Below are 13,469 nucleotides of genomic sequence, written 5' to 3'. Positions count from 1 at the left end.
GGAGCAGCTGCAGCTGATATGTTGCCTTTTCTTTGGTGTCTGATGTGTCCTGTGTTGAAGGACTGTTGGTGTTAGAGAATAAATCATCTTTCCTATCTCTAGCTAATCTGTGTTAGTCCAGCTGGACACTGGACTAAATGCAGATGACATCAGGGCTAAAAAGCATGGCCTTATCAAGTCCTACCCATCTCACCTGGTAGCACTAAGGTACTGTACTGGAGCCATGGAAGTTGTAACCCTTGTGGCTGTCTATCTGGCTGAGAGACTTCATGCCTGAGAAGGGCTCCAGAAACCTGCACAATAACCAAATAATAATAATAATAATAATAAAAAAAAAGTATGTGCACAGTCATCATGAAAACCATACAAGGCAGGAGCTCCCAGTTTCCCAGAGCACACAGACTTTCACATGTCATGACATGATGTTTTCTGCTCGATGACCTACTGATCTTGTCATACAGTATGAAAACCACTGTCGCCACACATGGGAGAAATCAACATCCGTTGATTTCATATTGACTATTGGACTATACAATCATGACTATTTCTAGCATGATTATGGTTTTGCCTTACAACCCTGCTGAGAGCAGCTGAGATTACTCACCTTCACCTTTTCAGTCTTGATTTCAGCTGGTCTCCATAGCTAGTTGTGAAATAATGGGAGTGGGAGTGACTTTCTGCTCAAGAGAGAGGTTCAAGGTTTAATTCCTATTTTATGTTATTTTATTTTATGTTATTTTATTTTATTTTATTTTATCTTATCATTTAATTTCATTTCATTTCATTTTATCTATTATGTCCTACCTAGATGGCAAAAATTATCTAGCAGTCTAATTGTAGGAAAAATATTCACTCAAACATACTGGTTCAGACCAAGGATCCTTCTAACCCAATACTCTAAAACTGGTTACAAAGAGCTGGCTACACTTTTGGGGAGTGTGAGAACAAGGCAAGTATATATAATGTTTTCCTTTAGCTCCCTTGATCACTCTGACCATTTTCAGCTCAGAACATTTTGGACTTTCCTCGGCATGGCAGTTTATTTACGTAGTAGCTTGCAATGGATCCCCTGTCCGGGGCTTGCCCTGTTCCCCTCTCAGCCCATGTAAACTGTGTGCATTCACAGGGTCCTTTGACAAGAAACAGCACAGATCTAGCACCTGCCACAAGAAGAACACCCCCATTTGACTTGTGTCGCATGCTTGAAGGTCTCCTTGGTTAGTTACTGCTCACAAGTGTGTCCTTGTGGGCAATTTTTGCTTTGCTAAAAGTAATGCCATGGCTGCCTCTGGACAAACATCTTTTATTTCCCAGGTGTTGGAGAGTTCTTCACTCACAACCCAAATATAGACAAAATTAAGGCCAAATGAAGCCCAACCTGTGCTCAAGGTGAGTGTTATTCCACCCCTGCCTGCTGGTTTTCTCTCAAAGATTGTCTGGGTTCTTTGCTAAAGGGTAGAGATGCCTCAAGCTCTGACCAGCTACCTGACCTGTTGGACTGAGGCAAACACAAATAAGCCCATAGGAATGGAGGAAGAGTTTGACTGCAGGTATTTGTATGACTCAGGCAGGGACTTGCTGGAGAGGTGGCTGCTGGCTTAAGCTTCCACCCCACAGCAAGGGCAACTGGCACAGGGCTCATGCTGAGGAAGGTCAGAAGGGCCACAAGGTTTTGCTGCATGCACCACAGACCAGGGTGGAGCTCATCTGGGGTTATGATGACATGTAAAATCACAGCATCATTTTGGTAAGAAAAGACCTTTAAGATCACCAAGTCCAACCATTAACCTAGTGCTGCCAAATTCACCACTAAACCATTTCATATATAGAGATGTATCTGGTCTGGGGCAGGGTAAAAACATCTTGGACACAAGGAAGAGGGTGGCAAGGAAGAAAAAAAAAACAAAAAACAGACAGTACTCTTATTCTGGCTTCATGTGGGATCAGGATGAAAATGTGCATCATTCCTTTTCCCCTTCTCAAGCATCCACCATTTTGCATCACTTATGATTCATGTAGCTGCCAAAATACAAGGACTGGTGTGGGCATGGGAGACACACTCTGCTGTTACTTGCAATCACAGCAGCTGAGAATAATTCATGGAATGATTTAATGAACTAATATTACCTCCTGGTTCTCATTTGAGCAGCAAAGGTAGTTTGGAACAGCAGCACTTACCTGCCCCTGCCCCCAAAGGCAAATGAGCCATTAACACTGCAGTAAAGCAGCAGAGCAAAGGTGTGTTTGCTGCACAAGGTTGGTCTCATAAAACTGAACTTTGCCCAAGACTGAACAGAATGGTAAGAAACACACAGCCAACAATTAAAGACATACTTGTTATATGGACAAGTTATTTATGACCTTCATCTGATATTTTATAAAGTTTTAATGTTGTTACACAACATTCATTCCTTTCATGCTTTGGCAGGAGAGATGTCAGGGCATTAGGATGGTTAAAATAACCACATTTTTAATGCTTACTTGTTACTGAGCTACTTTCTCCCCTTTAAAGTGTTTTATGGTCAAGTTGCTCTATTTGCATAATTACTGCCACATCACCAGTCAATCAATTTTATGTGTTTCTCTCCCAAACTAATCTAAAATATGATACGTATATAAAAACATCACCCACGATCATACAAACTTCACAGCTATTACTGCTTCAGGTCAGAGAGATATGTTAAAATACCCTCTGCTCTTTTCCCCCTTCTTTTCCTCCTCAGTTTTTTTTGTTCACAATTCCAAATACTTCATATCACACAGTAGTCCTGTTTATCAGCAATTTCATTTTTCTCTGACTGGGAGACAAAAGGAAATAAGTAATAGAGAAAGTCAAAACAAAGCAAGTAACTACCACAGGCAGCTATGAGAACTGCTATGAGAATTTTTACAAGCGTGTGGAATCACAAGCATCTGCACAGATTGACAGGCTTATCCCACAGATGTCTGCAAGAAAGGCAAAAATACTCCTGTTTTCTGGGTAAATTCCAGACTTATAAATATGTGGTTTTAATGGAACCTGGACTCCAATGACAGGAGAAACTTGGTGGCTCTATTTCTCATCTTGATGAAATACTAAAAAACTCCCTCTAAATCCAAGGTAGATTACATGATGGACACAAGCGTCACCAGAAGCCAAGTTGAACAAATTCTTTTCTAGATTTTACATATTGGTAAAGAAGTGTGACACAAGTCATCACTGTTCCAAGTTTCACTGGCTGGATCTTGCCACCAGTCCATGTGACCAGGGAGAAAAGTCAGAGATACTACAATAATTGGAAATATGAAGTACTTCTTGTTTTTTTGGAGGGCAGGAGTTAGCTCCCAGTTATGAATGATCACAGAACTAACAACCTGATGATGTTCTTTAAAAGCCTTTTTGCCAATCCTTGCTAATCTTCTGTTCAAGGCACACCAAGGCACACCAACAGACTCGACTTTTCATCCCTTCTTAATGCAGACTTACTGAGTGTAAAAATCACTTCTGAGAATTTGAAGGCTAAATTAAAAACTAGCTTGTTTCCTGTGTGAAATAAAATATAACTGTTAAGTATACTTACAAAAGTTTTCAGCCCCAAAAGGTCCCAAACAGAGCCAAACCTGATGTATTACCTCATTTCTGTTGAACAATTAATTTATCTTGTTCTTCTCGGTGTCCAACGTGTCAGTGCAATATTTTTTGTGTTTATATTCAAATTCTCATGGATCAGATGACAGCAGTTTGGGGTGAATGGCAAAATTCCCACTGATTTTCACTAAGCAGGATTTACATCTGCTTTAATAAAAGGTTTCTTGGTTCTTGCTGCACTTGACGGGGTGGTGTGGTCCCCTGTTTCCTTCTGCTCTTCTTTAGCTCATTGTTGATCCAAGCTCTGTTATTTGCAGGCTGCTAGAAAATAATCCAGTATGCTTTAAATAGGAAAACTCAAGAAGGAATGGAAGGTGAGCTGATTGCTACCTGTGGTTTGAAGGTAGGTTCTTCATTGCTGATTATATCATTACAGGCAAACAGCAATTTCTTGCAAACAGCTTTTGTGGCAACTGTTGACAGTTCCTTTCAGAAAAGCCAAGCCTCACCATTTTGCAAATAATGTGTTCAGTCTTATCTTGACACGGACAATATCATCAAGCTTCTGTCTTCAACTTGATAAAAAAGGCTTAATGAAACAGTCTCTGTGAAAAAAACAGAGAGTGACAAAAGCAGCATACAAGATAAGACAAGGTAGATAATTTGACCAACTTGAATTTGGCTGGAGATTTGGGATAGATGAGGAGTGTTGTTGTAGCATGCACTTGTTTTCCTCCTGTAAGAGATGAAGGTGTCACGGGAATATGGATTCTCAAACTTCTACCAGCATCTACCCAGTAGGAGATGCTACTCTGAAGCCTGAGGTGACAGGTGCATGTTTATTAATGAAAGCTGGACAAAGCTCCATTCAGATTGCCTCTTTCTTGCCACTTGGAGAAAATTTAGATTATTAATTTTCCAGTTGTGTGATTTGGGTTGGGCTCTGGATGGATATAACCTGCATATTCATGTGAATGTGAAGCTGAAAAAGGAAGCAGTGGGACAATGTGCCCTGTGGTGACATCATCACCTTGCTGACCTTTCAGGTGACCCACCTGTTGTCTCACACAGGCAGGGCACCAGCTCAGTTCCCTTGCCAGGCAGAGATGAGGCTGAAATGGCAATCCTGTGATTGAATGTTGGAGAGATGCTGGGCCGTGTGGTTCTACCAGGGCAGTATTGACTAAGCATTGGTACAGGTTGCCCGGACAGGTTTCAGAGCCCCCTATCTTGGAGATACCAAAAGTCCAGGCATGGTCCTGGGAAGCCTGCGCTAGAGGTGGCCCTGCTTGAGCAGGGGAGTTCGACCAGGTGGCCTCCAGAGACCTCTTCCAACCTTCCAAGCTGAGCCATATGTGTTTTTCTTCTTCTCCAAGCAACGTTTCCTGCCACCTACCAGTTTTGCAAATGTTACTGGTGGCTTCACAGCCCTTCCTGGATCTTGACAGAGTGCTCCCTGAAGGCTCCCAGTACCATGTGCATACTTATGCACATGTAACAGTGTTCAAACATAACAAACGTCTAATGCAAAGACAAATCTGTCCTCCAGTTGGTTTCCAAGAGTAATGCAAGTGATTCTGCTCTGTTGAGCTAGGTATTCTTAGGCTCCAGGGTGCTTTCTTGGACTACTCTTTTTGGAGGGCTAAGGAAGAAATTGCATTAACAGGCTGCAACTCTGTACTTCCCAGGGTCTCCTCAGAAGAATCCTTGATTCAGGAATTCACTTCCCTCTTCGTGTGAGAGAACCTGAGTTTGTTGACTTTCCCAACTCATTGCACAGGCTATCTATTTACTCAGGCTTTTTCTGAATGGGTGGGTTTGGTGTGGAGGATCTTCAGCATTTCCTTGTGTTTTAATTTCTTTGAGAGACACCCATTTAAATGCTTGCCAGCTTCCAGGCTTAACTACTTGTCCCTTATGACTCCTAAAGAAATGTGGTTGATTTACAAAGCTGCAAAAATAATAATAATTTTTTTAAAACACACACATAAAAAAAAAGAGAAATTTTTCTCTTCCTCACTAGAGCCTCTGTACCAGTTCTTTAAGCAATTAAGGGTGGAAACCAGGTTTCCTCCTTCCTGGTGATGCCAGATGTTGCCGTCCCGGCCCTTGGCAGTGCCAGTGCAGGAAGTGTCCCTCATCCTCAGACACTTACATCCTTATGGTCTGAGGAGAAGCTGGCGGATGAGTGCAGCAGGGCCAGCCTTACCAACAGGAACAATCTATCTGTCTTCTGTGGAGCCCTTCAGAGATCAAAAAGGATGTGCTGTTATTAGCTGTGCTCCCCACCGGTTGCAGCAGGCAAACATGGACCAGGGCAGGATTGATTCTTCTGCCTGGGGAGAGGAGGGAGGAAGGATGAAGGGAATAGGGAGATTTTTGGACTGAGTTGATAGCAGAACAAAATATTTTTCAAGCTGTAAATCTACTAGATAAACTAATCTCAGGCGTTATGAGATTCCAGATGAAATGTTGGAATAGGCTAAGCTTCTCATTTTTACTTCCAAATGTTGAGTTAATTTGGATCCAAGCTGAGCCAAATTTCGCCTTAGTGTAAGCAGGTGCAACTCTACTAGCTTGAACAGAGTTACACCCACTTACAAGAGGACTGTATTTGTCCTGAAGTGATTTAAATAGGGCAGAGCAGAGCACAGATGTTCCCAGTGTTTCATCTTTGAACCATAAGCCACATAAAATTTAAAAATAAATAAATTTTTAAAAAGTGTTCTTGGTCTCTCTCATACCAAGCTGTGGCCTGGTGGAAGGCTCTGTGAATCACAAGACCTTATCAGCTTTCCTTTTTTTTGCTTATTTGCTACCACTTACACTCACTTCCTTTTCTTCCTTATCCTTCCTTTTAACAGGTACCTTCAGCTAATCTGACATGTTTTTGGGAAAGACCTGCCAGCAGAGTGAATGAGAGTCTTGCAGATGAATTCACCTGACCCAGATGTTATCTCATTTCCTTCTGACTTCAGTGTAATTTGATACTGGAATAATACTTCGGTTGTAATTTTCACGGCAGTTTTCATGGGTTTTATGTTTTGTCCTGTTCTCTGTATTACTTAAAATATGAGATGTAATATTGGGAAACTCTAGGCTTCTCACCAAAACCAGTGACTGTTGCTGCTTCCTTGTTCATTTAACAGTAAGGCTGAAGAAGGAAGTAAGGTTACATACAGAAGATAATAAATGATACATTGACCTGGCAATGCTACTTGTTTTTAAGACAGGTAATAAGTATATAACCATAGATAGAGTGAAAAAATGATATGGATAGGACCAGAACCCTGGAGGGTTGGTTTTTTTAGGGGGGGAGCATCATTTTGCTAATAAGTTAGTGTCGAAATTTCTCCCTCTGTCTTCTGCTGAAGTTGTTCCAGCCCCAACACTGAATGCCTCACTGCATCCAGGGGTAAGCCTGGGCTGGGCTGGACTCACCATGCTGTTTTCCCCAACCCAAATGGCCTGTCCCCATGGCTTGGGTCAGAGGCAGGATGGCAGGATGGCAGGACGAGAGGCACTGCCTCACTGTCCCAGGAGGGTTTCAGCTGCTGAGCAGTTCCCACAGACCTGGCAGTGGTGCTGGGGTAGAGCTCGGGCCCCATCTGGAGATCAGTATCACCTGGCTTTTATTCTCCAACCCGGATACTCACAGCTCACAACCTCTAACTCTTCCTCTGCCCCCCACCCCCCGGGGTGTGCAGGACGCTGGCGTGTTGTGTTTTCCGCTTCCTTCTGTCATTGTCCCCTGCCACGTCATGGCTGAGGGAGCCCTGTGGCTCTGGAAGGAAGGAAGCCACTAACCCACTGCCCTCTGCCTTCGTGGGAAATGCTCTCTGAGCCTTAAATCACTTATTTGATGCATGGGCAGGGGGAGCAGAAAAACACAAAGCATTAGGTTCATGCGTGGTAACCACCCTGCCTTTCTGAGCAGAGACCCAGCTGCACGAGTCACCATTCTTCCCACTTCAGCAGGTCCATAAGTAGCCCCAGAAGCATTTAGCACGGCAGCCAGGGTGCCAGCAGCCCCCTGCCTGCCCACCATGGGTGCACCCCAGGACAAACACCTATGTGGTCCAATGCCAGGGCAACATGGGGCAACAACTTCAGCTAGTTACTGGTTTTGTACTTTGACTAACACTGATGCAGCTGTAACTGGGCCTGAGCAAAGGCTCTGAGTTTAGCCATGGGAAATGGAAAGATGCACTTGTGCCATAGGGATGGAGGTGTGTGCAACTGAGACAATCTCTTTGCTCTGGTGTCTGCCAAGGCTCAGCCAGGGAGGGTGGCCACTCTGCTCCTTTGCACTCCTCCACACAGCACAGCTGCCTAATGGTCTGACTGGGTAAACTTCAGACACTTTCAGGGCTTTCAGAGGACACTTACTGTTAAGAAGAAAATCCTTAAAATCTAGGAAAATGCAGACCTTCATAAATATGTGTGTGAGACTGTTTTCTGCGTCTTCTCAGGTGACAAAACACTGCTTTCACACTGCAGCTCCAGTAATCTACTCTCCTTGCATTTCAAGCAATATAGGCAGGCTTGCTCCTGTGTCCCTGAACTGACAACAGGCTCTTTAGCAACAACAGCAGCTTCAGCTGCAGAAAGTGCTTTAGGTTCAGGCCCGGAGGATGTTAAACCTCATCTTGCACTTCCCCTTCAGCCATACCTTTTGTTACTTGGGTTAATATTCTTGGCTAGAGCAGCTTGTGCTGAAGGAAGGGGAACAAAACATTTAGTCTTCTAAGCAATCAGCCTTACAGTTGTTTTGGTTTTTTTTCTTGAGCTGCAAAAATTTTACCTAGTCTGTATTCAGCATAGGACTTCACAGGATTCATATCCTGGGCATAAATGACACAATGTGCTCTTGGATTCAGTATCACAAATCTGTGCATATACCATATCAAATAAGAGGAAAATATTGAGAAAAAAAAAAAAAAAAAAAAAAAAAAAAAGTTGTATAATTTCTAGCTTTTCTTCCTCTAAGTTTGATACATTTGAATTAATATAAACTTTCAATGCAGGAGCCTCACTTTCTTCTGTGACACTATTTCAAGTAATACATGGTCTTGAACGTTAAAGTAGCTTGATGACGCTCTGACTTACCTTTAGATGAGACAGACAGTTACCTGAAAGCAATTGCTGCTACTTGTTGCCATGCAGACTGCTGCAACAGTTACACTGGGCATTTGCTTGAGGGTTTTAATCTTTCATGGTTTTTTTTCAGAGGCAGCAGAGACTCAGACCTGAGCAGGATGCTGGTGTGGAGGAATATACAGTATTTGCAACCCTGCTGTACAGAATCCCTCCTCATGTAACAGTTAGGCTTACTGTTCCATCTACTTCTCAGCCTTATAAATCTCAGTAATTCCCAACTTTAATTGATTTAGAATAACTTAAATTACTCAAATAATATAATTTATTATCATGCTGTAGTTGCAATTTCTATTAATACTCTAGGACCCCCAGTGGAATAAGGTATTGGTCTGTCAAATCTTCATGCTTACCTACAGTTCCATGCTTCAGTGGCTCTGCTTTGGGCAGAAGGGTGGGCCAGGCAGCCTCCAGGGCTCCCTTCCAGCTTGGACAGCTCTGTGAGTCTAAGATGTAACTCTCTTACAATGTACACAGGCATTAGGCACTCTGCAGGGCTTTCCTAACACCTGAGTGGATATGCCCTTGTCTCCATTTGCACAGCTATTAATATTAATAGCTTTTTGAAGTCTGTAAAATACCCTTGTCTCCATTTGCACAGCTATTAATATTTTTGAAGTCTGTAAAATTAGCCATCTCCTTCAAAATGCAATCCCATCGCCTGAATGTGTGAAATACTGCCATCAACATGTTATACATGTTTCATGCTTTTACTTCTGTCCCTGCAATTTTCAGGCAAAATCCCACTAGCCCTGAGGTTAACATGCATTTGTTCTTGTTTCCATTTCCCACGTCAGTAATGAGGGACGCATGCTTTGGGGTCTCTGCAGTTCTTATTCAGTAGAAGGTGTCTAGTCACAGACAAGGGTCTCCTGGCACAGGCAGGCAAGGTAAGGAGGCACAGAGTGTCTCCAGAATACCCAAAAGTCAGCTTTAACACCTAATACAACGCACACATACTGCCTTCTCCTTCATTCAGACTATGTTTTACAGGCAGACCAATGCAGTCCATCTCCTGTGAACATGTGCAAAGCCTCTACTTGAGTTTGTTTCCCTTTAAACCCAGCCAAAAAAGTGTAACTTTTGCTTTGCAAGAGCTCTCCAAGTGATCAGCAGAGGCAGAGTGGGAAGTGGCTGGAGTGAGGAATGCCTCCCAAGCAATGGGACATGTGCCTCTGGGACATGTGCAAACTGAGCAATCAGTTCCCATTTTCTTCAAGAACAAGGCAAACTCTGTTTTTGAAAATAACAAGGTCTATTATATACATGCATAGGTATTTGATTTCTTGGTATATACATTTGTATTTACAACAAAATGGTAAAGATGTAAATCAGTGGTACATGGCCACCAATTCTGATGATTCTTAAATAGGGATGATACAAGTGAAAGCAGAATTTAATCTCATATTTTCATAGGTGTAATCTGTCCTGTTCATCTTGTTTCTTACTACCATCATTAGTGGCTTGTGTTGGAATCAGCTGTGAAATTGTGTGCATGGTAACTTGCAGAGAACTGAGCAAGCCAGAAACTCTGGCAATTGCTTTTCTGGCTGCTGAGCTCTCGTACTGGATACAGAGTCACGGACACACAGTTGGCTGGTGTGGGCCCCTGAGGCAAGGAAAGACACAAGAGAAAGAGTCACTCTTTTCTTTCCTGAGCCCTTGCTTGAGGTTCTGCCCTGGGTTGAACCATCTCCCACCTTCTGCTGGGCACAGGGAGACTGAAAGTGTTGGGGAGGGATAAATCTTTGTTACTCGAGCCCAGGCTATTAATTTTGTCAGTGAGAAGGTAAATATGAAAGACAGGCTAAATCGCTATTTTCATTTAAAGTACAGGTTTATCAAAATAAACTATGCAGAATGGGAGAACCTGAAGAGATCCCATTTTTTCATGTGTTTCAAGACAGCTAATGAAGCTGAGCCATCTGGGAGATCTTTAAATGAGTGTTATTCCACACCCTCACTCAGCTGTAAGGTACCACGTTTATGCTTTATCAACTGCTAAAATTCTGTAGAATTCTGTAGAGTGTAGTCTTATTGCTGGCTGTGCCTCCTTCCTTCAGAATTTATCCATAAGGAGCACTTGGTTCTTGGGTTTCCCATAGTGATGCCATAGACAGCAAATGTGAGAGGACTAAGGGTGTGCCCAGGCACCTCCAGGTTCAGAGAGCTGCAGGGGTAGGCAGCTAGACAAATTTTAAAAATAATCTCCACAACAGGGTAAGCAAGCCTCTTAGCAATGACTAATTACCAAGAGCTGCTTTGAGTATAGCCCATGGGGAGAAAAAACTTGTTACATACCCAGGCATTTAGCCCCAAGGACATTTTCCTGCTTATCTATACTGATACTGCCTGCAGCATCTCAAGAATCAGTCCATGACCATACCTTATCCATTCCTATTTATTCCATTGCTCAGATATCCATCAACTGAAAGAAAAATAGTCCTTTCACGCTCTCACAAAGGTGTTGTGGGGACACATACATAAAAGATTAGGAGGCAGTGGGGATACTGATGTTACTGGACCATACAAATCCCTGAGGAATAGAACTAGAACATTTTTATACTTTCATGGATTTTTGAAAAAATGATGCTTTTATTGTTTGTTTGTTTGTTTGTTGTTTTGTTTTGTTTTTAAAAAAAGTTCAGTGGGCAGGAGGCAGGTTTTTCTAAGGGCTCACATCTCTGTTTCACATAATTTGGCAGTGTCATTAAATAATGTTGTAAAAAGTTAATTATTTTTAGTCAAGCAATGTAACATGGCAATAAAATTTTCAAATAGAGACCTGTTTGAAAGGTCGATGACCTCATGTAAATTGCTGAGTGCCAATAAATATCTTTCAACACAGGCAGAACAATATTTGCATGGTTATGGGCAGAGCTATAGAGTTTAGCTTGCTCAAGACCATTAAAGATCTCAGACTTATAGCTGAACAATAAATGTCATCAATGCAATCTGTAAAACTATGCCCACTCAGACTTGATTTTTTCAGAAGCCACATTGCCAGTTTTGAAAATTGAAGATCACTGTGAAAGCAGAATGGTTTTCAGGCAAAGCAAAAACTGGCAATTGTTTTAGTAAAGTTTGATTTTCTTTTTATTTCACTGAAACATAATTCCTCACTCACTGAGCTTTACACTTTGCCAAACAGAAACAACATGGCAACAAGCATTTTCTTCAGATTTTGCACTCCTGTAATAGGTTATTACATTATTACTTATTCAGCTGGGAGCACAGAGGAACTTTCTAACTTCATTTTTCTCATGTACCAGTATAATCTCTCAGACAGGTCTTACTTTTCTGTAAGATGTATTTGCACCTGCTACTTATTGAGCCACTAATGGAAAAGTGAGGGGAAAGACATTAAATGCTCTTTCACAAGGACTTTCCAAGTCCATACTGTGTTTGGATACACACGTGCTGGGCAATCAGCATACAAAGCCTTCATGAATGGAGGGGAGCATATGCTGAATTATCTCACTGGTATTCCAAGTGCAATTTCAAAGCTAAACAATGCATATCTTTTATACATGATTCATCTCCTAGGAATTCATGCCTCCATAGCACCTTTTCTAAAACAGGAAATAAATATGTGTTGCTAAGCTACTTTCGTGCTTTGAAAAATCCCACTGCCGTTTCCATTGTCCAGTCTGTGTTCTGAGGGCTGTGCTCCATCACAGAGGCTTTTTTTTTAACTCCTGTAATGAATACCTGCTCTGTCTTAGTTTCTTACTTCTTACTTTCTTACTTACTTCTGCCTTACTTTCTGGTGAAGGTAGAGAGTCACAGATTTCTTGCATGTTATGTCTCTTACACCTGCGCCAAACGTGCTCTGGCCTCACGTTGTGCCACCTGGCTGGGAAGCACCCGGAAGATGCAGACGAAAATTCTCCAGGCACAGATGGAAATCCTCCTGGCATCAAGGCACGAAGCCAGCCTGGTGACCTTACACTCTTTGATTGAGCACTCTCTCAAGAACATGTTGATGTCTGGACCAGGACACTTGATGCTCCAGCCAGCGCCAGCTTTTGCCTAGCAGCTGAAGCAACCTGCGTCTCAAGGATCTGCTCCCCCATCTCACCATCTTCAACTTGGCTGCACATAAACTTCAGACAGCACACAGTTTATACAGAATTACTTCCCACCTGTATCTCTTAAGAGTAGCTGTATTTAAGTTAACTAGGCTAGGAGTCATAAACAAGAATGGTTAATGTGATTGTAAAACTTCCCCCAGATCCTGGTCAATATTGTAACTCTGACCTGTAATACACTCTCCCAGCAATTCCAATAGTGGGCGTCTCTTAAGCAAATATGGCTAATCACTTCAACAGGTTGCTGACTTTTATGAACTGAATTGCATGGCAAATATCTGTGGCAGTGCGTGCAACATGGCTGGACAAGAAAACTACATCCTTATGTAGGGAATAATGTACCCCATCTCAAGAGAAGAGCAAAAAAAGCTGAACACTAACTTCCTTTAAAAGAAAGGTCTTACTTGGGGTAAGGAGGGGTGATGCGGTGATTTTCTGTTGGACAAGAAAACTACATCCTTATGTAGGGAATAATGTACCCCATCTCAAGAGAAGAGCAAAAAAAGCTGAACACTAACTTCCTTTAAAAGAAAGGTCTTACTTGGGGTAAGGAGGGGTGATGCGGTGATTTTCTGTTGGGATTTTTTTGTGGCCTGACAGCTCCATTCCCTCCCACCCAGGCTGGCAGGCACAGGGACATCCAGGGAAGAGCG

This window comes from Chaetura pelagica, unplaced genomic scaffold (assembly GCF_000747805.2).
Source record: "Chaetura pelagica isolate M959 unplaced genomic scaffold, ChaPel_1.0 scaffold109, whole genome shotgun sequence".
In the NCBI taxonomy this organism is placed as follows: domain Eukaryota; kingdom Metazoa; phylum Chordata; class Aves; order Apodiformes; family Apodidae; genus Chaetura; species Chaetura pelagica.
Note: the sequence above shows the minus strand (reverse complement) of the source record.